We start from the raw sequence: 26589 nt of genomic DNA, 5'->3' as shown, positions 1-26589 counted from the left end.
CCGGGAGGGGCCGAGCGGCTCCCACGGCCGAGCACCGCCCCCCTGCCCCCAAGTCTCGCGAGCCCGGCCGCCGCGCGGGCCTCCATGCCGGAGCGCGGCCGGGCCCCGCCCCTCCCCGCGCCGCGCGCCCGGCGGCCTCAGCGCCTCGCCCTGCGCGCGCGGCCCAGCCCGCCTATCCCGGAAGCGCTTCCCGGCCGCGCTCCAGCCCCCTTCCATCCCTTCCCCTTCCCTTCCCCCCCTCTCCCTGTATTGCCGGTGCTTCCTGGGGCGGGGGGAACCTAGCGTTTCCTCTCCTCCCCCCCACGCCCCCACCCCGCAGCGGCCGCCGTCCCGGGCCGGGGGCGAGGGGCCGGGCGGGAATGTGGCCGCCGCGGGAGCCGAGCCCCCAGCGCAGCACGGTGAGAGGGGATGGGGCCGCCCTGACAGTGAGGGGGTGTTAGGGGAGCCCCGGCGGCGAGGGGGAGCCCCGACAGCGAGGGGGTGTTAGGGAAGCCCCGGCAGCGAGGGGGAGCCCCGACAGCGAGGGGGTGTTAGGGGAGCCCCGGCAGCGAGGGGGAGCCCCGACAGCGAGGGGGTGTTAGGGAAGCCCCGGCAGCGAGGGGGAGCCCCGACAGCGAGGGGGTGTTAGGGGAGCCCCGGCAGCGAGGGGGAGCCCCGACAGCGAGGGGGTGTTAGGGGAGCCCCGGCAGCGAGGGGGAGCCCCGACAGCGAGGGGGTGTTAGGGGAGCCCCGGCAGCGAGGGGGGTGGGGAGGCAGCGGGGAATGAAACCGCGCGGTGCTCCGTCCCGCCGGGCCGTGGGGCGATTCCTGCCCCTCCCTCACCCCAGCCAAGGGGGAGGAGAGGTGGGAGCGGGCTGGAGCTGGTGGGTACTTGTCTGGGGGGGGACACAGGGAATTTCGGGGTGGAGTGGGTGCGCGGGGGCGGGGGTGTGGTGATGGGAGGGTGCTGGTGTTGATCCTGGCTCTTGTTTTGCTGCCGCCCTCCCACGCACCGAGCTGAGAAAACTTTGGTCTTTTGCCTTTTTTTTTTTTTTTGGAGAGAGGGTGGCAGGTTGGCTGCCCGGGGTGGCTGCTCGAATAGTGACGGCTGTGCTGTCTGCTGGGCCGCAGATGCTGCTTTTTGCTGGGTAGAAGGAATAAAAGCAGTGAATTCATTCACAGGTAAAATGAGCTGCCATTGCATCTGCTAGATGTGTTGACTGCAGTATGATGCTGCTACTGTTGTGGTTTATCTCTGAAGACAGACAGCCCCCAAAGTAGCAAGGCCTTAGGTCTGCTCTGTCCAGAGTCTTCGGGTCAGATTTGAGATCTTGTTCGTTGGCTGTGATTTAGACTGAACATAAGGAATTTCTTCATCATGAGAGTGGTGAGGCACTGGCACAGGTTGCCCAGAGAAGTTGTGGATGCCCCATCCCTGGAGGTGTTCAAGGCCAGGTTGTCTGGAGCCTTGGGCAGCCTGATCTGCTGGAACGTGTCCCTGCCCATGGCTGCGAGGCTGGAACTGGATGATCTTTAAGGTCCCATGGAAGGATGCTACTGTTATTTATGGCTTGTTACTGTTCCAGTGTTAGCATTTGACTATGCAGTTGGTGTGTCTTCCCCTTGTTCAAACATGACTTGTAATGTGATATTGGCTCTTCTTTCCCTTGCTTTAGCAAGGAGAAAACAGGACGAGGAAAGACAGTTTCTTAGATGGCTTGACAGTAACTATATTTTGGAGTTTGGTAGAGAATCCCCATCATGAAAAAAATGAAACAGCCTAGATATGCCACTCTGGAAGCTAATGGAAAAACTTATAGTATGACACTATTTTCAGGTAAACATGCATAAAACTGTCTTTGAAGATAATTACTTTGAAGCTGCCGTTAGTAGTCTAGTAATACCTTTGTAGCTGATGAATACAGTAAATATTAGCTATATAAAGAAATTAGCCTAAAGTATTGCTATTTGTAGTGCTCTTATAATTGCCTTTATAATAACTACATTTCAAGATTTTTCAGCTTGGTATTGTACAGTACCTTTCCTTTTCCCCTCTTCTTCTGTGCTACATAAATGTTTGAGAGTTGATAGGCCAACCCGTCTTGCTCACGTATGAATAGGTGTGTGTTATTTTTAGTGCTAGTGTTCACTGTTACAAATTTGAGCAGTAGTTGCACATAGGCTTATGTTCTTTAACAGGTCTACTTGACCAGTTCTGTTTTCAGAGGGCCTGGTATAAAAGAACTCATAAAACTTACAGGTAAAGCCTGCACGGTCAAAGGTCAGTGTCTGTTCTGATTGCTTCACTTTTCTTTCCCAGATCTGTAAGAAGAGCAGTACTTCTGCCCCTTGTCAAGTATATTTTCACTTAGCGTATTTCATGTATAAAGAAGAAACATTAAATTCATTTCTTCTTGGTAGGGAGTGGGGAACAGGATTCTTAAAAATATTTCACAGTATTTGTTAAAGCCTGCCCTTTGTCCTCTCTTGACAGTGGTGTCAGTTAGTAGCAGCAGAATGTTCTAACAACCTGTATTAATGTATGTATAGATTGTCTCAGTTCATCCATAAAACTACTAGCTTATCAAATTTTACACACATCAGTACAGGATAATAAAATCTGCACTTAAATCTGCCTTTAAACGGAAATCTTTTTGTTTAGATACAGTGAATTGGATAAGTGCAATGGATGCTTATTGTGAAACTATACTTCTATGATGTATTTTTATCTGGTTTGGGTCATAACCTTTACTTTAAGTGATTGTAGATACATGTAAAGAGCCTTGAGATCTGTGTCCATTCTTTCTTGTTGTTTCCTGGGTTGCACTGAAGCTTCTTTTTCCTTCCATTAGTCATCATCCTGAGGAAGATGATAAATTCAATAGGTGTTATAAAAACACCTTGTTGTCTTTTCCACCCAACTTTGGTGATACGTCTGTCCATTGAGTTGCAGAGGAATAGTGGTAAAGAGTAATCCTAATGGTAAAGGATTCTTTTGAAGTCATATAATCATAGAAAGAGATTCCCAGAGAATACATTAATATGATCCTTAATGTTACCTGCTAATAGCTTATCTCCTTCTGTCCCCTCTCAAAAATATATAGAGTTTAAATGAAGCTAAGTTTTTAGTTGTGCTGGTTTGTAGATGCTTTCTCATGACTTTAAATCTGTGATAATTCATTTTGTTTGTATTTTAGATAGCATAAATGGCCTCGAAGTATTGCCTGCAGAAGTATTCTCAGTCAGGGTCAGAGTTACATGATTCTGGATGTACTGCAGCATATAGTAGATACGAAACTTAAGAAGATGTTTTATTGGGTTATTTTTCAAAGAGCTCTATCTTCAAGTGGGGTGAGAGTTCAGATATTCTACAGCTGCAATGTTTTAGCAAAATCACTACAGCCAAAACCTTTTGATTTGCTTCTTTGACACCAAAGAGATTTTACTCATGATCCAACCATTGATTAAATGCTCTCAAATCTAGTAAATTTTGGATAATGTCAAGTCAATCACGTATGCTTAGTCATCCAGCTCGACTATGATGTGACACATTTTGCTCTAGGAGTGTCTGTATGTTTTTCTGTACACTGCCATGAGCTGAAGTAGGTGCAGTGCCTGATGTGTGTGTACCTGTATGTGCACACATAAATGTAAGTAAAGGTACTTGCAGTGAAAGAGTTATTTTTGTTACATCGTACATTTAAAAGGCAGGTGACAAATGAAGAGTGAAACTGAGAGTTACACAAAGCCTCATACTTTTTCATAAACACCTTTTGAATGCAAGTGTATGCAAGTGTTTCAAGTTACAGGGTAGGAATATCTGTAACTTCTGGGTTTGCAATATTTTTTCATGTCTCTCTTGCTGTCTTTAGTCAGACAGAATAATAATAATAATAATAATAATTTTACTTTCAAATCCCTGCCAAACTTTTCTGGTACTGTTTGTATTTTTTTTTTTTTAAAAATAGGCATAATAGGCCTAATGGACTAAAATATTGTCTGAAGGATGATATTAGCTGTCTTGTTCTTGTGAGAGACCAAGAATCATTTTGTTGGGGTTGAATGTGTGATGACATCATGATGACAGTTCACATGTGTGAAGCATTATTTCTAAATAAAAGATGAGAGTTTTGAAATACTTGTTTAGACTCATATATGCAAATGTTGAAGGTGTTGGTTGAAAATGTTTCTAGAATAGTTCTGGTACTCTGCCAAACTTTAAAGTATCAGTCAAAGTTGTCCTTTGAAAGGCCTTCAGAGTATGAATAAGCTAGTAGTACTGTACAAATAGGTCTCTCCAGCTATAGACAAATGATGTAACTCTGACCTGGTAGCGTAGATGGTTCCATGGTACCAAGTATCCATTCTGAGGGTCTCTTACTCTGGATGAGGTGGTAGTTGGTCAGCAACTTCTGTACTGTGTCAGTCAGTGCTTTAAAGGTGGCACTGTGGTATTAGTATCCAGGGGACTCATGTGCACAACTACCAGAAAAAAACATAACTGAAGCTTTTTTATTTATATGAGAAGCTGAAATACAGCTGGCAAAATTCAGTTTGTAATAAGAAGGTGAGACAAAGTTACAATGTTGTTAATAAAGCCTACAATCAAGATGGGCAGTGAGTTCTTAATGTTTTGGTTTTTTCTTGTTCTTTTTCCTCTTTTTGAAGATTAATTATACTAGATAGGTCATGCTCTGTGTGTGTCTCAGTTTAATGTTAGAGTGGAACTAACATTTCATTATTCTTACACCGCCTTGATTACTATTTTGAATGTTTCTTCCTCTTCAAGTACTGTTTTGTAATAGCCAGCATACCACTATAGCATAAAAGTGAAAAATGTCATCTCTGTTAAGAACAGCTTTGTCCTTAAGAAACATTAGTTCTTCAATTCCATGTAGGCTTTTGTTTATTCAGGGCCTGAATTAAAGTAGTGGTATTTTAAAAGCGTATTCAATGTATTACCAAGTTTTGTCCTAACCTAGCTCTATTGCAAAGAAAATTACTTTTCCTTTTGCTCTTTTCAAAGAGCACAATGTCTTTGTAAGCAAGCAGTAAAGCTACAGAACAGAAATAAAGGTATTTCTGCTATAGTAGTGCTCAGTGAAATGACTGTCATGGGCTAAGTATAGATGTTTTTCTACCTGCCTGTGGGCTTGCTGGTGGATAATTAAGAATGTTTTCTTAAAAACACCTTTCAGCAGATTATGTTCAATCAATCATGTTCCACACACAGTGTGCTTTAATTAAATACTTACTTTCAAATGGAATTATATTTCCACTGAAGTGTATATTAATTTCAAAAGTGGATCAATTTCTGTGAAAATATGGTTGATCCAGGGATACTTCTGGAAAAAATATCTATTACTACCAGTATTTGTCTTGGATGTTGTCGCAGGAAAAAAATTGGGTAAGTTTCTAAAATGTATTTAGTGTAATCAGATTTGATAATGACATCCGCTGCAGTGCTGGTGTTTTAATCTCATTGCAGCTTTAAGCTTTAATTTTTCCCTTCCTTGGTTATGTTAGAAGGGAATTTATTCTGAAGTCTCATCTGTTTGAACAATTCGTACTGGTTTAAAATGTCACAACTTACTGCAAATAGCTGGTGAAAGGTTTGTTTTGGTCTATATATGTCATAGCATTTGTCACATTGGTATAAATCCTCAAGTATAATTCTTTTTATTCTGTAGGGAGTGTGTATACTTTGGCTTTACTCAAGGTGTGGACATTTATTCCTTGCACTTGAAAGAATTATGGTTTTGTTTTCTTCTTTGTTGTTTTGTCATTGAGCATGGGATCAATAATAGCTCAGAGCAAGTAGAGGGGGTTGCTGGGTTTTAGGGTGGATGAGTATGGTGGTGGTGTTTTTTTTGTTTGTTTGTTTTGTTGGTTTTTTTTAACCTGGAAGTTGTACAAATTCTGAAAGTAATGTAAAATTTGGCTTTCATGTTGATGTTGTTGAAGAGTGGCTTGCTGAAGTAATAAGCCAGGCACTAGGTCTTTTAGGAGCATTGCTGTTGAAATATGTCTGCCTTTCTTTCCTGAAATTCTTAAGATTATCTCGATGGAATAGTAATTCTTTTTGTAATGCTGCTAATGTCAGATCAGAAATTACATGCCTAGAAAAAGCGAAGTGTTAATTTGTTACAATTTCACTCTGTTGCTTCATATTTTTGCTAGCAAACATTTCTACATCAAATATCATCTTTTGTCCCACTGCTGATGTGAATGTGGTAAAAAGTATTTATTATTTTCTGGGTAATGCTGCTGAAATGCTACTGTATGTCCTTTCCTGCTACAAATCAAGTTTTAGCTGCTAGGTCATCTGGTAGTTTACAGATGTGACATTAGTAACCTTGGAATTGCCAAGTAAGCGTTGTAACTGAATTTGGAACACTTACATCAATAGTGATTGAAAGGAGACATTTTTGTCAGTGCTTTTGTAGACTAGCATGGGTTTTGCAACTCATTAGTAAGTTTCAAATGGACAGCATGGGATAACTGTTAGTTTGGTCTGGGTCTCTGCTTAGTTTCCTGCTGTTTGGACCATATTGTGAAAACGTGGTTCTAGAAGTTTGCTTGCAGTTCCTTCTTCATGAGCATCAATGTTTTATGCAGGTATTTCAAAACAGATCTCACTGTTGATCTACAAATGCCTGGTGTGTTGTGAGCTTATGAGCTGTTTGAATAACTGTTCAGGATGATACACGCAGTTTTGATCTTTCTCTTGCTTCTGTACTAAAGATGTTAGTTTCAGTAGCAGGTAGTCACAGTGAGAGAAGTCCTTGTTTACATCCAGCTTCCTTATATATCAGTTTGAACTTGTTAGCATTGTTTGTAACAGACGTATTTTAATATTGTTTTCTTGGAATATCTAGTTTAAAGGAAGAGAGGGGGCACAAAGGGAAAGCAGTTTCTGTCATATCTCTTGCAGTAGAATTAAGTTTATAAATGGCAGATTATAGACACTCATAAATGAAATCTGCCTCTTTGCTTTTAAAGCCCATTCTCTAGCTACAATAAATGCTTCTTTTACTTTAAAGATAATTCTGAGTCAAGTAAATGTGCTATCTGCCAATCCTTTTTCAGATTCGGGAGTTGAGGTAAATGAGTCTGAAGGTCGCCTTAGGCCCGAGAGAGGTTTAAGTAACATCAGCTTTTTCGATCAGTCTTTAAAAATGATCCTGTACTGTATTAAAAACAAGGAAAATACAAAAAAATGGTAGAGATAAAAAGAGTTCAGAAGTCACCCAAGTATTGCAATAGAGTTCCTTCATCTAGGGGTAAGGAATCTGTGAGAGGGAGATGAATTAATGACTTCTGTACAGGGCAACTTTAAGTTTTCTGAAGACAGGAAAGCTGTATAGCAGGTCTTGATGTTTTTAGTACGATTAACTAGATGACATCTTCCTATAGTAATTGTGGACATTGAGGGATCTTTGCTGATCTTTCCTGTTGTTACTTAATGAGGCACTAGTACCAACAACATAGATATTGCTGGTACTGGGACAAACGGTACTTCTATTTGTGGAGGAACACCACTCAGTCACTTGAGAACTGCTCTTCACTAACTGAGACCACTTTCTGTAAAAGTTGTAACAAAAATGTGTGACAGGTCTCCTGAGAACATATGTTAGCCAAGATGTGATCAGGGCACAGAGGCAGCATCCTGTGTTGGTTTAGTTCTTAGCCATACAGTTCAGTTCTGGGCTTCTCTTTTTCAGAAATCCTGGCACAGTTTGTTTTCATGCACATATGTTAAATGGAGATCAGAACACAGCATTAGTGAACAGGTGTCTTCAGGCTGATGGAGGATTTCTTTCCTAGAAATAATGGAAAAGATGAGGGAAGAACTCCTACTTCTCTCACCTTTTAAGGAATCCGTATCTTAAAGAGAAAATTCTACTTACTCTTCTGGTGATTGGAGAAGGTGGAAGAAACATTTTATTGCCATTCTTGGATTCACTGAAACAGTCAGTGTGGGGATGGACTTGATATCTTGAAGAGATAAAGGGGAAGTGGTGTTGTAGAGCTATCAGGAAAAGTTCAAAAGAAGTTTGACTATTCTTCTATGTATTCAGTTTAAAAAAAACCAAAACCAAACAACAAAACCCTAGTCCTTTTCTGTTAGCCCCCTGCCATTGATTCCTGTTCAAATCTACATCATAGATCATTGGTTTTAGTCCCTCTTTCTGTAAAGAAGTCTAAAGGATCCTTCTGATATCTTTTGGTTTTTGCAACGTCCAAAAGGTAAGATTCCTTTAAGTACTTGGAATGCTAGAAGAAGGGGGAGAGGGGGAAGAAAAGTGTTTAAATTATTTTTCTTTGATTTATAGTCTTTGATTCAGGAGGGGTAAAAAGTAGTTATGACACTAACATTTTAGTATCTCATTACATTTTTATTACATTATAGAAAGATAGATTCCAGGAAGTACAGATGTGTCTTATGGTAAAAGTTGTGCTCTCTTGACAGTGGCAAATTTCTGCTTTGGGGCTACTCGTTAATAAGTTTGCCTGAGCATAATCGTTGGTCTACTATATCCACTTGTCCATTCACAGAATATTAGAGTTTAAACTTTGTTAGTAGTAGTTTATAGTAAAGGCTACTGATATTTTGTATTGGTTCCTAAATGCTACTGTCTGCACTGCATATGTTTATATGCTAATCTTTGCCCCTGTTCAATGTATTACCATCACTAAAAATGGTTAGAATTACTACCACTGCTTATGTAAGCTGCACTCATTTTTAAATGAAACTATTTATGGTACAAGCTATTTAGTTTGCTCAGAAAATGAAAACTTGACTTGCTTAGGGGGGAATACATTTAGACTTGCGTAGACATTCCTTTTGTCTGCTTTTCCTGAACCTTTTTTTTTTTTAAACTGCAGGGTTTTTTGGGTATCGGTGTGTGGGTGGTGTTTGTGTGGTTTGTTTTCTCCGGAAGTGTAAGGTATACTTAAACTTGTAAGAAAAGTTACCTCTGGGTATGGTGGAATTTGGGAATTATGTAAACAAGTTACATAATCATAAAATAGTATTAATTTTTATTGAACTATAAGAAATGTCAAGCAATTAGAAAAACTTTTATGTTTCAGATTGTTTATTCGTGAGTGGTGATGATCCCATGTTATGTAGTATGAATGTCTTAGTCACTTGGTCACTTGATAGTATGTACAGGATGACAGAACACTATTATAGAAGACTGTCTAGTAGACAGGTACTCTATAGAAAAATTGCTGGGTTCTTTTTTTTTTTTTTGAACATTCAGGAAGTATCATGGTGGTTATTTCAGGAAAACGTTCTTAAAAAGCAGTAAAATAGCTGTATTGCAATTGTATTAAACAGTATTTAACTAGGATTCCTTTAAAGGTTAGTTACATCACTAACTATTAAAAAAGAATGCATATGCCTTAGTAAACTTATTTAATGTTTAAACCTCAAGATTTAATTAGAATAGGTTATTATTATGTATATATCGGAGTGCATATAATTTGTGTTAATTTTATGAAATAAGTTACAGATACTCAAAGGCATAAGTTATGGATATAGTAATGTAATTGTAAAACTTTCTGCTGAATAACTTTTCAGGAGGCATCTGTGGCGATTGCAAACTTCCTTTCTTGCGACAAGAAGGATGTTAAGGCTCTGGAGCGTGTCCAGAGAAGAGCAACAAAACTGGTGAAGGGGCTGGAGAACAAGTCTTGCGAGGAGAGGCTGAGGGAACTGGGGTTGTTTAGCCTTGAGAAGAGGAGGCTGAGGGGGGACCTTATTGCTCTCTACAACGACCTTAAAGGAGGTTGTAGAGAGGAGGGAGCTGGCCTCTTCTCCCAAGTGACAGGGGACAGGACAACGGGGAATGGCTTCAAGCTCTGCCGGGGGAGGTTTAGGCTGGACATCAGAAAAAAATTTTTCACAGGAAGGGTCATTGGGCATTGGAAGATACTGCCCAGGGAGGTGGTGGAGTCACCATCCCTGGAGGTATTTAAAAGGCGGTAGACGAGGTGCTCAGGGACGTGTTTTAGTGGCTGATAGGAATGGCTAGACTTGATGATCGTAGAGGTCTTTTCCAACCTAGTGATTCTATGATTCTGTGATTCAGCTGTTAGTTTTAATTCTTTCATGGCACAGGATTAAACTGATATCACATCTCTGCATCTCATTTAAAATACTGCATTTTTCAAACATAATATAGGTATTTTGCATAGTTTGCCCTGCTATTTGGGTTATTTTCTGTTTTCTGTGATTCTTCTTGTTTGCTAATCCCTGAAATTCATTCACAATTTATCTATACTGGTAGCTTGGATTTTCCTGTGGCCAGGGCTTACAACCCTCCCCAATTCTTCAAAGAAAAAAGAATATGAAGAGTCAGAAAGGCAGGTTTTCAGGGAAGTATAAAACAATCAACCCTGTCCAAGATTTAGGTTCCTGGCTTGCTTTAACATAGATCATTTGGATTTTGTAGGGATACTGCTGTTCTGTCATTTAACCTTGAAAATAAGACTTCTAGAAATGTTATCAGTTTTTCTTTGGTATCTGAAACACTAACTGAAGTACGGCCAACCGGAAGTATTGGTTGCAACTGGAGCTGTTGATTGCATAGTTGTTTGCAGCTATGGGATTTCTGTGCGTCCTGGAAGGAAATGTGCAAAATGGAATTAAAGGCTTATTTATGACTTGGACTGCTTTCATAATGATATAGTCCAGTTTCTAATAGTCTTTTCTGTCTTACCTAAAAGGACAGCCTGTTTTTGAGATCTTCCTGGTGAGATCTCATTGTGGCATTTTTCATCTAATATTTTTCTCTCTCTCACCCCTGGCTGCCTGTTTCTGTCTTAGTGTTTTGTATTCTATTATGCCACAAAGTTTCTTGGGGTTTTGAGGTGAATCAGGGAGCTGATCCAGACTGAGCTGGTATTTAGGGTTTGTACACCAAAGTTCAGCTTTAATAATATTCAATTTGCCATTTGTTCCCTAAAGATTTGTGCTAGTGCATTGGGAGGAGCAAGTATTCAAAGGAAAGGAGAAGCAAATTCTTTTTTTTTCAGAATTACTGTATTTTTGTTGGTTTAAAGTGATGATGAAACAATCAGACGAGGCTTCCTATTTGATTTTTTTTTTCTTGTGGAAACACACAGAGTTTGTGCTATAGCTAAGCTGATCAGTACTTCCCTAGACAACTAGATTCTTTTTTTCCTCCAGAACTTCTTTCCTGAAGTTGAAAGGGGTTTGTGCTTAATGCTCACTTGTTTCAATTTTTGTTTTTCAGAGTTCAACCATAGCAAAAGCCCCTCTGTTTTGCTGGCATTGCTGTTGTTTGGTATTTTTCAGTGGTGACACTGTATGCTGGAAAAAAATGTGTGGATTTGGATTTTTAGTATTTCTTTTACCTTACAACTGTGTTATATTTGTTTCTCTTCATAGAAGAGAAGTAAACTGAAGCCTCATGCTCACTATTAAAAAAGTTCGTAAGAAATATGATATTTGAGTGTAGTCATGTTTGTAATTTTTGGCGTGTGCTTTTTTTTTTTTCCTTCTGTTAATTATTTTGCACTTAAGATGTTTAATAATTTATTTTCTTATCTTTTTTTTTTTCTGGAAATACGATTCAATAGCACCTTAATCAGAAGTTATAATATTGCAAAATTTACTAGTAAGTGAAGTGCTGATGCAGACTCTCAGACTAGCCTAGGTTACGTCTATTCTGTTGTATAGTCTTCTCAAAAGCAACATATTTGTTTTATACTACTAACTTAAAAATGTCTTAAAATGTAAAATGCATCTGAAAGTTCAATTTTATTTAAGTAAAAGTAGTTGTATGTACAATTCCATAAAGTGGGAGCATGTCATTTTGAATCCTAGTAATGCGATTTCCTTTAATTCTTTGGCTCTTGGTTGAAAGTAATTATTTGGATTTTAAAAGTTTTTGTCATGAATTATTCAAATTAATAAGTTAGTTAGTTAAGTATGCTTATTATGAGTCTTTCATTATGGTATTCAGTTATTGACAGGTTTGGTGTACATAGTGAGTACTCTGACATACATAAGTAGGTAGTCAATACTACAGTGTTTAAACTTGTAGATTAAGTATATGCCTGTTTATGTGCAGTTTCTGTTTATTCTGGAATCAGTTCAGTTGAATTGAGTATGTCTAACTACATAAAGAAGGTCTTTAGTGTTAAACATACTTTGAAATTTGTTTATGATAAAGTTCACTTCTCATTAGAAGAATATTTTGTGTCCAGTTAATTTACTTTTCAAATATGTAAGGAGTTGCTCTTCTGGTCAAAGTGAATGGTTGGATATGGAAACCTGGCAAACTATCATAGTAATAAGGATCCTGAATTTAAGCAAGTATATACAGTTTGAGTTGAGCGTACGTTTTCTTTTACAATTGTTCAAATTTGGGTAAAATTTATTTTTAATTAACTGGAAAATTAAACAAAATAATAAGGTATAAGAGTAATTCCATAGGTTGAACTTTACACAGTAATGGGCAATTAGTGTGTCTTGGGTGTCCATGGTCTTGTGTAGAATCCTGAATGTAGCCTAGTAATCCTTCTTGGCAGAAAAGTTTGCTAAAATACTACACTATTATGTAAATCTGGTAACTGGAAGTTGTTTTGATTGTAGTTCTCCGATAACCATTGTTTTAAAAAGATTCCACTCTTTTTTTTTTTTTTTTTAACAAAGATAAGAGCCAAACTTTAAACAGTACTGAATTTCATAGAGTTATAGAATCCTTTGCATTGCGAAGGACCTTTAAAGTTCATCTAGGCCAACTCCCTTGCAGTACGCAGAGACATCTGCAACTACATCAGGTTGCTCAGAGACTCGTCCTTTAATGTTTCCAGGGATGAGGCTTCTACCACCTCTCTGGGCAACCTGTTGCTGTGTTTCACCGACCTCACTGTAAATTTTTTCCTTGTATCTAGCCTGAATCTACCCACTTTTAGTTTGAAACTATTACCCCTTGTCCTATCACAACAGGCCCTGCAAAGTAGTTTGTCTTCCATCTTTTTTGTAGGCCCCCTTTCAGTACTTAAAGGCTGCAATAAGGTCTCCTCTTCTATTCTTAGGTCGAACAACCCCAACTCTCTCAGCCTTTCTTCATAGGAGAGGTGTTCCATCGTTGTGATCATTTTCGTGGCACCCCTGGACTCACTCTAGCAGGTCCATGTCTTTTCTGTGCTGAGATACGGGAGCTGAGCACTGTACTCTGGATGGCATCTCACAAGAGCAACGTAGATTTGGAGAATCACCTCCTTTGACCTGCTGGCTGCAGCATTCTTTTGATGCAGCCCAGGGTATAGTTGGCCTTCTGGGCTGCCTGCATGCATTGCCAGCTCATGTCCAGCTTTTCATCCATCAGTACCCCAAGTCTCTCTCTGCAGGGCTGTTCTGAATCCCTTCATCCACTGGCTGTACTGATACCAGGAGTTGCCCTGGACCAAATGCAGGCTATGTTGCACTTGGCCTTGTTGACCCTCATGAGGTTCATACAGGCTGTCTTCTCAAGCTTCTTGTCCATTTCCCCTCTCGATGGCATCTTGTCCCTCAAGCATGCCAACCACTCTGCTCAGCTTGGTGTTGTCTGATTTTAGTATAATGGAAAACTGGTCACGTGAAATAGTAGTTAAGGTAAAAATCAGTGACTTGTGTGATAAGGGTTTTTAAAAAGATAAATTATCTTTGGGTTTTTCTTAACTCTGATACTGAATCAAAGGATCAGGCATCTTACAGAGGTATCTAAATACTACATTTGTGTATTTGTGCAGCAATTGGAATGAACAGGGAATCCGTATATGATACGTAGTTTAACTTAAGAGACCTGTTGTAGTATTGCTCAGTTCACCTGGCCATTCAGGTACTGTAGAAAAACAAGTTTCAAATACACAGTCCGATTTAGCAGAATTACTCTTAAAATGTATATATTCATAGCATTTGAAAAATGTCTATAGCTAATTTTCAGATAGGTTTGAATTCTGTTTCAAATTAAAGTAATAGTTTGTAGTAGTCTGGAAGTGTGGCATTGCTTTCTATCTTTTAGAGGAGGAGCGACACTAAGAACAAAATAGATAACCTGCGTAAAGCTAGTGCTTAAGCAGCACTACAAATGTCAGACAAAGGTTCTCGGCTCCTTTGTGCTCCTCCCTCTCTTCTAAAAGCAGAGAAAACCCAAAACATATACCTGACTCCAGGTCATGCAAATGAGAAGAGCTATGATTTCTTTGTGTTTAGTGCTTATGAGAAGTCTGAAGAAACTGTTTGGTTAAGCAGAGGATGAGACTACTCGAGCTAGATTTCAGAATCAAGGCCTCAGATGACAGTTTTATTTTAATGTATTTTTGCTTTAAACTGCTTTTTTAGTTCTGGAATGTACAGATCTGTCACTTTGTGTTGCTTTTGTCTAGGGCAGACACTATCTGTCAGTTATTGGCTTCAGGGGAATATGCTGATGTGGGAGATGACTGGAAATTATTTTAAACTTCAGATTTTTCTGCTGTCTAATCTCCTGTTGTATACAAGACTGCATTTGATTCATGGGAAGATACATGACCTGGGTATTTTTTTCCCCCACTGTGTTCTCAGCGAATTATGGTCTTCCAGGGAGTTACTCCAAAAGGTCTGTGTTTCAGATTTAAATTCTTCATGTCTAAATGAAATGGCATGCTCAGGATTGTTACTATCTAGAAAACATATGAACACTGCCACTTGTTAACAATTAAGAAATCAAGATATTTGTTAAAGAACTAAACATCACATCTCCTCCTTTACTGCAGCATCTAAGTAAAGAAACCTCTGTACCATATAAGGTGAAAGAAAGACTTCTATGTTGTTGTAGATTGCATCTGCAACCACTCAAACAATTGGATGGATATCTGTTGCCCTGTTCTGTTCTTGTGAGGGCAAATGGCACTGAGCACAGCACAAATACTGGGGCAATTTTAGTGTAGCGTAAAGAATATTTCAAGCAGTTCTTATACTACTACATTACTAAGTTACGCACGAGACCATGTATGTCCCATAAGAACAAAGAGGTCTATTAAAACAAAAAAGGACAGCGCTTTTGGAGGATGCACTTACCTCAAGCTGCTGGACTGCATCTTTTTGTTTTAGAGAAGTGAAATAATCCCAACTTCTTTGAATACAGTGAGATAGTAACTAGTTTTAAGCTGAAACTGTCTTTGAGCCCTATTTTTTTTTCTTCCTCTTCTAAAGCAGGATTATGAGGATAGCTTCCTAAAAGGGAAATGAAATCAGAGCAGTTTATCCTACCGACCTTAATGGAGTACAGTAGGACAGATCAGTGTGGAAATGCTCTGGCTTTAAGAAGGTGCTGATTGCTTTAAGTGTTTAACATGCATGTTTAATTTAATTTGTCATGTAGAATAAAAAAGACATACTTTAAAAACTGGAATAATAAATACAGACTCTTGGGTGAAATCCTTTGAAAAGCTAAATGCTACTTTTTTGTGAAAGTTTCAGAAAGTGTGCTGCATTCCTTTTGTCTCATATTCAATCTTATACCTGTTTTTTTTTCTGTAACTGTACCTAATGGAAGTGAAATTTACTCATAACTTCACAATCAGATAGCCATACTGTGTCAACTGCGGAAGGCTTGGCTGTTAGTAAAGAACCTCTTTCCTTTTAATTTTCATACTGTAAGCCTGATTTTATAAAGCCACAGAGTTATTTAGCGTGTTCCTGATATATTTTGTGATTACAGGCTCTGGGAAGTGAACTCTAGCTCCATCATCACAAACTGATGTTTTTTATACTCAGCTGTATGTAAAAAGTCATGCATGCTCCAGCCAAGAATTGCGTTAATCTCATCACTTGGATATGAAATTTTCTGGCATGGTACCAGACCAACAGAAATAAACAAATGTTATGACTGATGACCTGAATACTGACAACCTGCCTTTGCAGGCAATGTCATTTTGTAACCAAGGTGTCAGGACTGCAAACACAGTTTTCCATAACGTACCAAAGTCGCAATGGAAAGCCTCTGAGAGGGAGGTAAAGCATGATCTTTAGAATCACTTTGTGCTGTGATTGTAATTCATAAAGCTTATAATTTAATGTCATATTATTAGAAAAAAAAAATCAATTTCCAATCCTGTCCTCTGCCCAGAGCACTTAGAAGAGTATGAAAGTTATTTGGCAATATGAAGCAGGAATTAATATCGCTTGTGGAAAAGCTCAGTGTTGGTGGCTGCCCTGTCACTGCTGCTGTCTGTAGTTTCTCAGCTTGCCCTCTCTGGTGTTAAAACACCTGATTTAGTGCCAAGCTCACTGTAAGGAAGAGGACACTCTGAAGCTTTTATCAAGTAAAACCGTTGGATACTGTTCAAATCATTTGAAGCTATGCAGTAATTTTGGCAGGAATGCATAAATGCATCTTAGGATGAACAGTTATATTCATATTCTGTTTTTTTCATTGTCTGTTTTGGCTTGTCCTATTTCTGGCCTAAGATTATGGAACAAGTAGGTCTGAAATATCTAGACTTCCTCGTGGAGATTTGCTGTTGAAGCAGTTTTGCAGACAGGGCAGCTACAGCTTTGTCTTAGTGTCGGTTGTTGCAACATTACCTTATACCACCAAGGTTTATTGCTGCAGCAGTTGTAACACAGACCTTGCTTATGGAAAGGGAAACTCTCGGCTTCTCTTCCACTAGGCTGTTTTTGTATCCTGTTAGTATTCTTTATGGAGAAGGCTGAAAGCACTGCAGAATGAAAACATTTTAAAATGTCTGCATTTTTTGTACTACCTGAGGCACATCTCCCCAGAAAGTCACTCTGGGGCTAAGTTGAGATAAAATTTTTCATCTTAAAAGAATCTTAATAGAAAATGAATGAACAAACTAATGTTTAGGCACTCTTTCCTCTCTTCCCCTCAAAACCCAAAAATCCCTCCCAAACACACACCTCAATCTAAGGTTTCTATGGTATAGCTACATACATATACTTGCTGTTGACATGTGATGCTTTTATTTTAAGATGTCTTTTCTGTTTTGCTGGAAAATCATGTGCTGCCATTCCTCAACCATAGCACACACTCAGTCGTCTATACATGTACACATATGGTTATAGATAACCTGAATGAATTAATGTTATAATTATATTGACATAAACATATAGATAGCATAAATACAATTAAGAGGCTACACATAATATTATATTAATATGACCTGTTTTTGTGACACGCTTATGAGTGGGTGTTCATGCAAAGGCTTGTCAGAAAATAATCACAAAATAGGTAAGGTTTGTATTACAATTCCTTATCTTAGCAGATTCTCCTGTAATGATAGAAAAGACAAGTGTACTACATAACTCATCCACCATATTTTATAGCAATTAGTCATGTCAAAGCACTTTACACAGACAGGCCACCAAAGTTTAATTTGAAACTTTGAAAGTGGAAGTTGATGCCTTCTGGTGCGTAGGTAGTACAACGTGGTTTGTACTTCTCTGTACTGTTCATCATCTTTTGCATTGCTCTGTATTAACTCCTGTCTGCTCCTTGTTTTTTTCTGTCTACTCCCTCCTTATTTCTGTGGTGGTGGGGTGTTTTTTTTGTGTGTGTGTGTTCCTGTTTATGTGCCTGTCCACTTCCCTCCTCTGTGTAGAGTCATATCCTCCATCAGTATGTGTTTGCTGGGGATCCTGAAATCAGGTTTTCTCATTCCCTCACTTAACTCTGTTTCTTTCTGACCTGGGGTTTTTCTTCTAGTTTGAGGTGGGCAAAATGAAGAGAGGCTAGTAGTAGTCAGGCCAGAAACATAGGTGTTTGTACTTCCCAGTACCATTTTCTTTTCTTTCTCAACCAGTCGTCTTTGGTATGAGTTGTAATGAATATAGTATGCAAAGTCTTTGCAACAGATGTAGCTTTTTGTACTGTTGTCAGCTATATAGGCCCCTAATAAACATATGCAGGTCATTTGAATTGAAACTAATGCTAGTTAGTATCTTTTTATCTCTGCAGGAAAACACATTCTTCTTTACATGTACAGTTATGCCTTGTAATAATTTCTTATTAATGCAGAAAAATGTGAGTTTCATCAGACAGGTTGTGTTGCAAAAATTGTCTGAGTCTGATCCTATAATGCTCTTCCATGTATGCACTTATCAGCAAAACAGAGAAGGGCCACAAAGATGATCAGAAGGCTGGAGCACCTCCCATACTAGGACAGGCTGAGAGAGTTGACCTTATTTAGCCTAGAGAAGAAAATGCTTTGGGGAGACCTTATAGTGGCCGTACAGTACTTAAATGCCATCTGCAGGAAAGTTGGGGAAGGACTCTCTGTCAGGGAGTGCAGTGGTAGGATGAGGGGTTACAGTTTTAAACTGAAAGACAGTAGATTTAGATTTGATGTTAAGAAAAAGTATTTTGCTGTGAGTAAAGTGCTTTACTGAGAAGCACTGGAACAGGTTGCTCAGAGAAGTTATGGCTGCCCCATCCCTGGAGTTGTTCAAGGCCAGATTGGATGAGGCTTTGAGCAACCTGATCCAGTGGGAGGTGTCCCTGACATGGCAGAGGGGTTGGAACTAAGTGATCTTTAACGTCCCTTCCAACCCAAACCATTCTATAATTGTATGATTCAGTCAGTGTATTCAATTCAGAGTATTTTCAAGGCTTGTCATATAAAAAGTGGTCAGAGAAATCGCACTAGTCTAGTTATTTTTCACTGCTCTTTACAGCACTGTTACTGTTAGCCATCACCAAAGTCTGTCCAGGATATTTCAGAGACAGGAAACCTGATTTTTAAACAGTTGATTTAGGACTTTTTTCATCCTCTCTCTATCTTAGGAATGGCTTAATTCAGATGGTTCAAGTTTTCTTTGGTAGCATAGCCTTTTTTTTTCTAAAAAGTTTCTGCTGTCATAAATCGTTCTGTGGCTAATTCATAGCATGATTGACTAAAAGCAATGAATTTAAATTTTGTAGTTCTTGCACAGCTTCAGATGATTTTGAGAGGATAGTCAAGCTTTTACTTCACTACGAAATTGTTTGCTGAGACACCCAAGTAAATCAAATAACTGGAAAAAAATGCAAATAGTATATCCCTGAATGCATGGAGTGCAGCACTGTTCTTTTTATGCAAGTATCAACAGGCTCAGACAACTAACCTGAGTATGTTGCTTTTACCTTGTAAACAGACAGTGGTTCCTTTCAGATTTATTCATTGCAATTCATTTTATAGAGCAAATATTTTTAATAGGGAGAAGCTCAAATCAAAGTGAGAAGGTAAAGAAAAGTGGAGGAGGAGTTTAGGTTAATTACATGAATAGCCATTTCAATGTGAGGCAGTCGATTTATGAGTGTAGTTAACTCTGAAATTTTGCTAGTTCTACATGGGTAAATCAAATGACAATTTGGTACATATTTTTTAAAATCATGGCTGTTTTCTTCAGCCTTTTTGAAACTCCTCACTTTAGTGAATATTTACTGCTCTGAACACCTGCAAAAAGTAAGCACAGTGTTTCATTTTGTGGAAGTCTCTTGTGGACGGAGTCATTGTATTTTGACCAGTGTAAATGAATATATGTCACAACAAAACCTGTTCTGAATGTCGTACGTGAATTCAAAGTGTAGCACCTAAACTTGTGATGCAGGAGCTGAAGCTGAGAATCACTTAGTATTTGTAGGAGGCATCAAACACCTCTTAGGCTGGAACAGTGTTAAATTCCTTCTAAGTTGATTGAGATTCAGACCGGTGATCTGCAGATAACTTTCCCTCTGTAGGAATACTCAGACATTTCTTTTTTGAGAAATGTTAATCTCTCATCTCTGAGAAGAAAGCTTCCTTTCTGGAACAATTTGTATGTTAAACAGTAGTCCAGTATTTTCATAGTTTGTTAGCTAAGTTTCTCTCTAATATAAACCTCAGCCACCAGTAACTGTTAAACCTGGAATATGAAAAGAAGACTGTACTTAAAGCAGTGCTGAAGTTTATGATCTGTGGATTTGCAGGAAACATTTTTCTGTGCTTTATAGTATGTACTCAAGTTTCCTGTTTTCTTGTATTCTTTATGGCTCATTTTAATTCCCAGGATATAATGGCCTAAAAAAATTTGCATCATTATAAAGCTGATTTTAGCAGGGTCAACACTTAAAATTGGGAAAGCTAACAGTGTGCTTGTTCAGAACAGCTGTTTTTCTCCAGCCACAGCCTGTATTTCACAAACGTGCAGTCAATAGTAGTAGATCGTATATCCTGGTAAGAAAGGCAGTTCATCGTCCTCATAGATTTTGGTACTAACGTGATACTTGTGATAATCTCAAAATTGTCTGTGAGGCATACCAACTCAGTTGTGTTTGCACCTTCTGGCTTCACCTAGAATTCCATAAAATTCTTGCAGAAATTAGTACTTGCTGCACAATAGCACCATTCCTGAACTATCTCAATGTCTTGGAAACCTCTCTTGTAACTTTGTTATGTAGCAGGAGGTGATTCTAGTTGCTCCTTGCAGTAAGAGTACTGTAAGTTACTAATGAAGTATTTGCTAGTATCTCATACAACCTTTCAGTGTATAGAAGAGGCTTATAAAAAGTTGGAGAGACTTTTTACCAACGCCTGTAGTGAGTGACAGGTTGAGGGGCAGTGTCTTTAAGCTGAAAGACTGTAGGCTTAAATTGGACAGCAGGAAGAAATTTCTTGTGAGGGTGGCGAAACACTGGAACAGACTGCTCAGAGAAGTGGATGTCCCATCAGTGGAGCTGTTGGAGATCAGGTTTGACAGGGCTTTGAGCAACCTGATCTAGTGGAAGGTGTCTCTTGCCTGGGCAGGGTTTTGGAACTAGATGACCTTCCAGCCATGACCTTTCTATGATCCTGGATCTACTTGGTAGAGTTGTTATTGGTCAGTAACATTTTAGCTATTTGCTAAAATGAGTATCATTGTTCCAGTTAAGTGGTCTTCTCATTATCATTCAGTTTTTAATATCTCCTGGTGTGATATACCATGTAGCTGTTGAAAGTAAATCATACCTTGTGGAGATTTTGCTTTTGCTTCCAAAGCAGTGGAATAAATAAGGTCTGTTATTATCAAATACTAGTCCTACCTTAAAGGACAGGAATTTAGTCACGACCAAGGCTGTAGGATAATGTGTGACTCGTTTTAAAAATGTTATATCTTTGTAGAACAAAATTTCTATCTCCTTTTCCACTTGGCAACTCAGTGTCTTAGGGCCTGATAGTGTGGGGTTTTTTTTGGTCTGTGTAAACACTGGAATGTTTATATTGTTCCTGTGACACTTTTTTTTTTTTTTTGTCTTCTGTCAGAAATGGAAGAGGAAGTAAATATGTAACACTAGTCCATTTAGATGTTGATGGGTCACAAAGATGACAGACTAATAAAAGGGAGAAAAAAGGCAAATGCCAAAACACACAAAGCAACACAAAATAGGTGCCTAAGAGGGAATAGTAATTGGTTACATTTTTTAATTTCAGTAACAACCTGTATCTTTAATATACTTGCCCACAGACCACAGGTGAAACCTTATTATTCTTGAATCCTATTTCTAGGCAGTGTCACTGTTGTGCCAGAAATGGGTTTCTGCCATCCAGATTTCTCTTATCTCAGAATTGCATATTGGTTTTGTGTGATGAACACACACCACATTGTGTCACAGTATTCCTCATTAATAGAATCTGTGGAAATAGTTTCAAACATGAATAAAATTGATCATTGCTCAAGTTTAGACTAGTGAAGGGGAAAATACAAAACCCAAGAGACAGAACATCTTTGTTGCTTGATGCTCCTATTTCATCAATATGAGGTAACAGTATTCTCATAATGCTGACTTTAATGAATTACATTCAGTTTCAGTACTCCAAGCTGTTCTAGGATGTTAGATGACACATCTGTGTAATTATTGTACCGCTAAGTGGACAGGGATATCCATCCAGCCAAGAATTGCCAAGTGGGCATAATAATATAAGAGACCAATTGGTCAGCAGTGATAGCTTATCAGCTTTATTTTTAGTTTTATTTTGCTGTGTACCTCTTCACTGTAATTCACATTGCATTCCTACCATCCAGGAGCTTTATGAATCTGATCTTCTTTTGTACAAGTGAACAAATGTTCATCATGAGACAGCTTACCAAACCATGAAGTTGTCTTTTTAGTGTCATAGCGAGTCATTTAGAGCAGTGACAGCATCATGCTGAGCTCAACTTTAAATATTTCACTTGCTTTGCTGAACTTAACGTTCGTATGAACTGAAAAAATGTCTTTTAGTTCTATTGTACATGTCTTTCCTGTTCTGTGAAGCAAGACAATCCCAAACCTGTAGCGTGTATTACCCTGTAAATAAAAAACCTTCTGTATCAAATAGTCGTCATGATTTGTGAGGTGGGAGAGTTGTTCTTACTTAGCTATATGGAATCCTAAAATTTATTTTAGCAGGTCTCTTGCTAGGAAAAGTAATCCTTGGTTTTTGTCCTACATAGTGTTTAAACAGAATGAATGTGTGACTGAAGATGGTCGTGAGGAAAATTTTCTCTCTTGGCGCTGTTTATAACAATTTAGTTTGTATTTCTGAGATTTTAAGATCTGCTAGCTGGCAAGTCTTTATAAAGGTGTCACGTTGCCCTAAAAGTATTTGCCTTCCATTACTGCAAGAGAAATCCAAAGTCAACGAATTGATATAAGCATTCTGACAGTCGTGGGATGAGTTAGTAGTTTTTGTTTATTTGAATTGTTAAATAAACGGAAACTTAGTGTACAAAATTGCTCTCTTTATTATTTCCAGTATCAATGTAGTGTGATGACTTTAAACCATTTACAGTCATTTTAATATTCTACTGCAGGCACCTTTGAATTTAAGCCAACAGTGGTTCCAGAGGCCACTCAAGGATTAGAGGTGAGATTACGTGATTGCATCTGCAGCCAGGTCACATGCCAGGCATGTTTACAGTGCAAAATTGGGTGCAGATGCCTATTAAATAGTAGGCATGTGTGGGATGGGATGTTAAAAAACATATTTTTGCTTAGTTAATCCTTTTTATGAAGCAACTCAGTTTGAATCATCTTCAAATTTCATGGTTTTATCCATGTTTGTTTACAAATTGCTTTTTAACAGCTTTTCTGCTATGTGTATGCAGTCATTGTGGGAAGCACCACAGTAATTACACACCTTAATATCTGCTTGAGTATTGAAATACAGAAGTGTAATTGGGATATGATCATGTAGTAATCTAGACATAGGCTAAAATCATATATATTTAAAACCGGAGTGTTGGGTAAAAACCAAAGGATATTAATAAAGCGCTTGTCTAATAAAGCACTTTCTAAATATGGCATCTGAGCTAATTCTCATTGTGTCTTCTCATGTTTTACTACTGGCATGCAGTGCATGGAGGGTATTCTAGCCTTTGGAAGTATGTAACCAATGCGTCAACAGAGATGTGGAAGGTATAATCATATCAGTGATAAAGAGCTGGCTACCTATAATGAGTTGCTCTGTAATCATTTTCAGGAATAATTTCTGTAGAGAACAGTATTGCATGGACTGCAGGGAAGTGACGTGGAGTTTGGAGTATGGTTTTAGCTCTGACCTCTTGCTGGTGGTGTGTCTTCTGAGCTTAGCTGACAGCGAACTTTCCTAAAGTGCTGCAACCACATTCTCTGACTCTAGTATTGACAGCACTTGGCAAAATCCCCATCCTGATTTAGTGCTGTTCATACAAGAATGGCTTAAGTTCTTTTATTCAAAGTCTGCTTCATGTGAAGGTGTGTTTTTGTTAGGGCTTTAATTGATCAGTTGGCTTATCTGTGCTGAAAAGAAGGGTATGATGTTCCCGGTCCTCTATCCCTTTCCCCCTTTTGCCCTTTTTTCTTACTTTCCACAGTGGTGTGATATTCAGTGGGCTCATCAAACTAGAAAAACGTGATTTTTTTTTTTTTTTTTTTTTTGTAAGTTGGTTTAGCAGATTGAGTTAGTTCAGCTGGACTGGAGTGGGAAGAAAGGTAGAGAAAGCTGTTCAGTTGTGTATGAGTTGTAATGTACTTCAACTGATCTCACTCTTTTCATGCTGCCTCATATGCAGTAAATCTTGGCATCCTCGGAGGACTGTAGCAAAATCTCTAGATAACTCTGCAGGCAGTGGAAGTTTGACCACATCTTTCTAGAAGTTAAATTGACATCTGCCCCCTACCCCTTGCTTATAGGGTAATTTCATTCAAGAGATTAAAACGAATTTGGGGTTTTTTTTAGTTCCCAAATAATAATAAATGCTCTATACTAGTTGCTTAATTTGAGCACTGAAGCTGGAATAGGTGATATTTTACTTTTGTGAGAGGTGGAATGTTTTCACCATTGGGTTTAATAAAGGTACTTCCAGTAAGTAGGATAATCTTTTAAACACAGCTTAAACCTTTGTGTTACAATAATATAATGAAATAATTTTCACGGTTGGGAAAATAATAGATTTGGAGAATCTCTTATGCACTGTACCTGGTAAAGAAGAACATCATAGTTCAGTACCTGGATGACTTTTTGGTAGGATGTTTTCCATACTGTAAGACATCTTGAATTTAGAAATCTAGAAGTAGGCATGAAACATGAATGTCTTAATATGTTATTAATAAGCAACTGTGTTTTTAAATATGTATTAAAAAAGTTGAGATCTACATAAAACCATTTGTATGTACTTCCTAAGCCCTCTGTGTACTCTAAGTTTGCTCTAAACTTTAGTACTGTTACTTTGTAGAGCAAGTATAATAATGCTAGTATTTTTGCCAGCATGAGTGGTCTGTGTTCTTCCAAAAAGCTTCAGACTAGAGTAGGGCTTTTTTTTTTTTCTTCATGAAGATGAAGTAACTTAATCTTGAGACCAACTTCTGCAAAAATAAATAAGTAGGAAAAATGCAGTGATGGAACTGAAAAAGTAATTTCAAGAACTGTAGCTAACATAACCAAACTGAGAGAAATGTCTCATGGATTGAAATGACCTTAGGAAGGAATGTAATTCATAAGATAGACTCGCAAATTCTTTCCATTTAATAAATAAATTTAGAACAAAAATTAAGAAAGTCACTCATGTTGTGCAGCCAGTTAATGTAGTATAGCTTTGAAGTTGAAATAAGATCTTTTAGTAAAGTGATTTCAAATAAGTTTTAAGCTTTTATTATTGTTCTTCCATTTAAAGACAGTCATATTTTTCTTTTGGACACGATTTTTTACCCTGCCATTTTTGGTGAAGGTAAAATTCTGTACTTCCTAGATTAATGAAACTGAATTTTAGAATTTTGTATCTTCTTCCTCAGTTTCTGTCCTCAGTCTTTACGGTTCTCCCTCTGTTCACTACCAGAAAAATATGGAAAGTGTCGTGCAGGGAGGGTATTCAGACTGTTATTTCTCTTCTGTTTGGCTTAGAAGACAAAGTTCTGAGTAGCAGTGCTGTCAGTGTTACTGTGAAGTTTTGTGCCTAAATGCCAGTAGCAAATAGGAACAGGAATTGGTTGTTAGTATTGGCAAATGATATTTAAACAGATAACAATTAGGAATTACTGACATGAATTTGGACTGTATAATTGTTTATTGGATTTGCTGCTACATATTTATGGCTAATGCGTTTAAATGTCTTTAAAGTCAAAGTAATTTTGGCTTAGTAGAGATGTTATATATGTTCATCTTTCTTTGATGTTGCTAATTTGTGTTAATATTAATTTTTTTCCTATTCTGAAGAATCTATACTTAAAAGGTTGGTATTGTTTTACTGTTTTGACCACTTAAGTTTCATGAGATCTTCATACTTCTTGCAACGTTTTGACAGAATACAGCGTCCAGCTTTGCTGATTTTTGGCTGAATCCTTTTCTGCCTCTTGGCTAAACGCCTGTCAGTCCAGTGCAAGCGTGTGAAGGAATTCTGCTGCATTTATGAATCTGAAGCCCCAAACTTACTTTAAACACTTTGATCAGAGATGAACAAAGAGGAAAAAAATATTTACAAATATTGGATTAAGTTCATGTGAATGCCATTCAGTAAATCTGCTTTTTATCTGTAGGTGTTAACATGCATTTAATTAGAAGATGGGACAGTGCAATTTAAGAGTTACATTAGTGTAGTATTCAGAGGAAAAATTGAGGTTATTTAACTAACTATACTTAAATTCATCTGTGTTTTCTTATCCTTGTAACCTAAAGAATTAAATAATCTTTTAAGATGAAAGAATTTATCTAAAGTGTTCAGAAGCAGGAGGCCTTTGAGGTGTTGCTTTTATGAACCTACTTGTTTATTCTTGTATTTTGTGGTGGTGTTTTTTTCCTCTTACCCATTAAAGTCCAACTGTTATTATAAAACTCTTCAACAATTAAATTTAGATTGATGAGCTCAAAAAAACTGTCTTCCAGGTAACCTGTTTGCTGGAAATTAATTCAGGAATTATTTTAGTTGCTGCATACATTGTAATTGCATAAGTGCACACCAGTACGTAATGTATAAACTTCCAAATAGTATGTATTGATCTAATTTGTTTTTCGGTTGGATCTCATTAGGCATAATTCATGTATCTTCATTTTAGGTGATTTAGTACTTCAAAAATAACTTTAGTGAAGTGGGTTTCCTTCTGTATTTATTTGAACACATCTGTGGGGAGT

At 38.2% G+C, this 26589-nt stretch overlaps 1 protein-coding gene across 4 annotated transcripts in view; it reads left to right on the top strand.

Moving 5' to 3' along the window:
- Window positions 1–211: 211 nt before the first annotated feature.
- The window catches only part of TAB3 (TGF-beta activated kinase 1 (MAP3K7) binding protein 3), a 49575-nt gene continuing 23197 nt past the window's right edge, over window positions 212–26589 (top strand). The window contains exon 1 of one of the 4 annotated variants that reach the window (XM_054062379.1): window positions 212–398. The gene's annotated coding sequence lies outside the window, so the exon portion shown is untranslated. Of the gene's footprint in view, window positions 399–1029; window positions 1162–26589 lie in introns of those variants that run through there. The other 3 variants (XM_054062386.1, XM_054062365.1, XM_054062371.1) reach the window with 3 other exon arrangements.

This window comes from Cuculus canorus, chromosome 1, assembly GCF_017976375.1.
Source record: "Cuculus canorus isolate bCucCan1 chromosome 1, bCucCan1.pri, whole genome shotgun sequence".
Taxonomy (NCBI): Eukaryota; Metazoa; Chordata; class Aves; order Cuculiformes; family Cuculidae; genus Cuculus; species Cuculus canorus.
This window is presented reverse-complemented; position numbering and strand designations above follow the sequence as displayed.